This window comes from Eptatretus burgeri, chromosome 8 (genome assembly GCF_056783735.1).
Source record: "Eptatretus burgeri isolate ZD-2024b chromosome 8, Ebu_testis_v1, whole genome shotgun sequence".
NCBI lineage: Eukaryota > Metazoa > Chordata > Myxini > Myxiniformes > Myxinidae > Eptatretus > Eptatretus burgeri.
Window position 1 is genome coordinate 917,676 of NC_140968.1, and position 4,045 is coordinate 921,720.

The following is a 4,045-nucleotide window of genomic DNA, read 5'->3' on the forward strand; positions in this document are numbered from 1 at the left end:
TGTTAGTTGAGATTTAGGTTGGTGAAATAATTTTTGGGACATTTGGAGACAATGACAGGCAGCGAATGTGTAGAGGGGACGTAGTTTAGCTATGTAGTGTTAAAAGGAACGTGCTGTAGTTTAAGGGACGACGTGGGAGCACGAGTTAGTTAGGGGATGTAGTTAGCAGGATGGCAGAGTTCAGTGGTGTGTGTGTTGAAGAGGTTGTGAGTTGTGAGGTGAGTACATGTTGAGTGAGTGAGGCCAGCGGGTCTCTGTGAGTGGAGCGAATGGGGAATGCATGGTGCGATGAGTGATTGGGGGGAGGAGTGACTCCCGCCCAGGGGACCCCGGGGTCAGTGTAAAGTGAGTTAGGGGGTTAGTTAAATTGAAAAATGGAGGTCGTTTTGCTCTTGGTGGGAGTGTAGGCTCGAAACCCGTTTGAAGGGGTGCAGGAGCCCTGTTGACGGGCTGGGAGCGTGGCTGCAAAAGGTGAGTATCGCTGAGTGAGTACCCCGGGCACCAGGCTCGTCGGCCATAGTAGGCCAAGGGCCCATGGGGGGCCGGGATAGCATAGTGGGCACGGGTGCGCCCGCTTGGTGCGGGGGCCCGGGGCGCCGTTAGCCACGTGGGCAGTGTTGTGGGCACAGGATGACCCTCGGAAAGGGGCCCGGGAAGCCAGCCTGCCACGTGTGCGTTTCACGGGGGGGCACTCCCCGGTGTTTAGGGAGCTGGTAGGCTCGGAGGCAGTGTAGTGCCCGGGGGTGCCATAGCCGGAGATTCGGCAGAGGGTCGTGCCTGCCAAGGGGAGCCACGCGTCCCAGCCATGAGACCGTGTGAGGGCACGGGAAGAAAATTGCGGGGCGAGGCCCGAAATTGTAAGGACACCAACACAGGTGACGGGAATCTGGGTTGTTAGAACCAATAGTTTAAGCGAGAGGCGCTTGTTGAAAGCCCCGGGGTAGTTTAACAGTTAAATGGTAGGGTAGATTAGGAAGTGTACCCCTCCGCACCATCCATCCCTTCGCCCTCGTTGTGGGCCGCTGGACCCACTTTGGGTTAAGATCGCTGAACTCTGGGGAGGCCATCCTGAGGCTTGAATTGGGCCTCGACACAGGACGCTAGCTCTCCCTTGTTCCCCTCCGGGATGGGAACGTAGGGGTTGGGAGTAGGCTAGGTGACAGGATAGGTTAGCCGAACAAGGACGATAAAGGGGGTTAGGGGATGATTTATAGTGGGGAAGGAAAAATAAATAAAAATAAAACAAAAAAAAATTATTTGGGGCTAAATTGGGTTTTACAAATTAAGGGGGTGGGATGGACGGTGACAGGCAAAGGCGATAGGTGGGAGGGAGACCGTAGGGTAGGTCCGAGCCTGCCTTCTGAGTGGCCAGCACCACCGCACCCTTCCACCAACCTGCACTGCAAGGCAAAGGCCGGCCCACTTCATCGGCAGCTGTTGTTTTGCTGCAAGGCCTATGCCGGCTGGATCGTCTGCAGCTGCTGTGCTGCAAGGCCTGTACCGGCCGGATCGTCTGCAGCTGTTTTCTGCAAGGCCTGTGCCGGCCAGATCGTCTGCTGGCTGTGTTTGCCTGCAGCGGCCTTGTTCTGCAGGCTGTGGTTGCCTGCTCACCTTTGCCATGCCATGCCCACGGCCCATGTTCACCAAGCCCGTTCAATTTTTGCTTTGCCCCCCCCCCCCTGTTCATTGCCATGTGCGCCAGGATCAGAAAGCAACAGTTTGCAAGCTGCGAGAACTGCCCTGTTGGCAGCTACAACACGGGCCTGCAGTGACGGCCCGTGCATCGTGTTTGTATTCATCCATCCATCCATCCATCCATCAGTTGTGCTGATTGCGTGTGCCACTTGAGCTGGCACGGAGACTGCGTTTGTGCAGCCCATGCACCGTTGTGGTTCACTGGGTTCATTTTAAAAAGGGAAGGCCTTGGACTGCGTGTGAGCAGCCGGCCACGTTCCCTGTCACCTGCATTGTTTGAACCAGAGACTGCATGCGAGCAGCCTGGCTCCCTGCTAACTGCTTTCTTTTTGCAGAGTCCATTGATCCTGGGCCATGGTTTAGTGTAAAATTTGTAAGTTAAGGTTAAGATGTATTGTACTGTACATATGAGTGCGCCCCCGACATGTATGTCTTAGCGCCGGCAATTTTATTTAAGTCGTCCGTGTGAGTGGGTTTGTTTAGTTAGTTACTCAGCCCTCAGGTTATTTATTTTGGGGACACGGATACCATGAATGTCGCACTCAGGGATCCGTAGGTAAAATGTACTAGGGGAGAACTACACATGATGGCACACGAAAATTTGACGACTCGGGACGAGTCTGTAAAAAGGGGAGGGGGTAGTGTTGTGGTTGAGGAAATTCACAAACCACCATTCAGGTCCCGTAGGTGAGATATCTCTGTAAGTATGTGTAGTTAGCCCAAACCCGTTGTTTATAGGGAATAAATGTCATTCATTCGGGCTGCGACCCTTTAAGATAGCCGTTTTTCTGTTCTATCTTTATTTTGAGCCCACCACGTCTCAACCGCCATCACACAACAACCACCGACCGCAACGCCGCTTCACAACAACAACAACGCCAACAGCCACGACCTTTACCGTCACGACTCGCTCTCGCAACCATCGCATCACCGCCATTCCAAGCGTCGCCATGGCCATCACTGCCACAATAAACCCTCCACCACCTTCACCTCTCCTCCTTCTGCGGCCTTTCCCGCACCGCTTGTGGGCACCGATCCTGGACTCGTACAGGGCGCGCGCTGAGCCGCGGGTACAAAGAGCGGCCTTTCCGAGGGGAAGTCGGATCAGGAATGATTCACGCCCACTTCCGATCCGTCCAATCATTAAGCGCGGGGCGATTTGGCCCCGCCTCCAGGCGCATCGGAGTTGAATCGATATATGCAGATTCGCGGATCAGGAATGATTCACGCCCACTTTTCCTCCGTCCAATGGGCGAGCGTGGCTCCGCCCCCGAGCCGATCCTGATCCAAAAATCTGCATATGGTTTCTGCTGTCGCACTATAAAGCGCCGAGCGCGGGGCGAATTGAGTCAGTCAGTTGAGAGTTTCTATTTCGGGCTCGGCGAATTGGAGAGGTGTGGGAGTGGCAGCGGCAGCGGCAGCGGCAGCGGCAGCAGCAGCGGCAGCAGCAGCGGCAGCAGCAGCGGCAGCGAGAGAGTTTCTGTTTCGGGCTTGAGTCGGAGAGGTGTGGCGGCGGCAGACAAGACGGGTCTGGAGGGGAGTCGGTCTGTCAGGGTTCGGAGTCTGTCGGGGAGCTGCAGAGAGGAGAAGCCGGGAACGCGGTCGAGGGCGCAGTGGAGTTGCTCGTCGCGGGACCCAAGCAAGCCAGCTATCCTCTCTCCCCAGAGCATCAACAACCCTCCCTGTTTCCCCCCCGCGCTGAGATAGTGCACAAAGGGGGGCCCCGTTCCCACCCCATTCCAGGCAGTGCCAGCGAGGCCCACGGAGGAGCGCGGAGTCGGGGCGCCGCCGCCATTTTGCGGCTCATCACCAGACGGGTAGGCTCGACGCGGTTTCGGCCCCAGGCTCGTCTGCCCCCCTGGTCGTAGAGGGTGGCCCTCTTTCTTTTGCTTTGGAGTATATGTGTTGTCGGCGCCGTCTGTAAAGTAAAACTGTGTAAGTGTTGCCGTGTGCTCGCGTAGTCGGTAGTAGATCTGCATTGTGTTTCTTCTTTTACATTTGCTTTTGGTGCATAATTGTTGTAATTGTATATGTGTGCTTTCCGTTTGCCACGGAATAAATGTGCCTTATGTTGACCTGTTTTTCCCGTTTCGCTTCGTCTTTTCTCTAATTGAATCTCCATCTTACTTCACGTAAAGGGTTGGTAGTGGGCTAAAATACGCCCGACAATTAATCGGAACCGTCGAGGTTGACGATAACACCGCTCGGTTATCCCGATAGTACGGAATGGGTCGCTTAAAGTGGCCCGTGTCCGAAGTCGACCTGCGGCGAGGTGCGATCGCCCGGTCTACCCTCCGTGTGGGTACTTAGGTAGGTCGAATTTGGCGAACAACCCTATCCCACGCGGGGG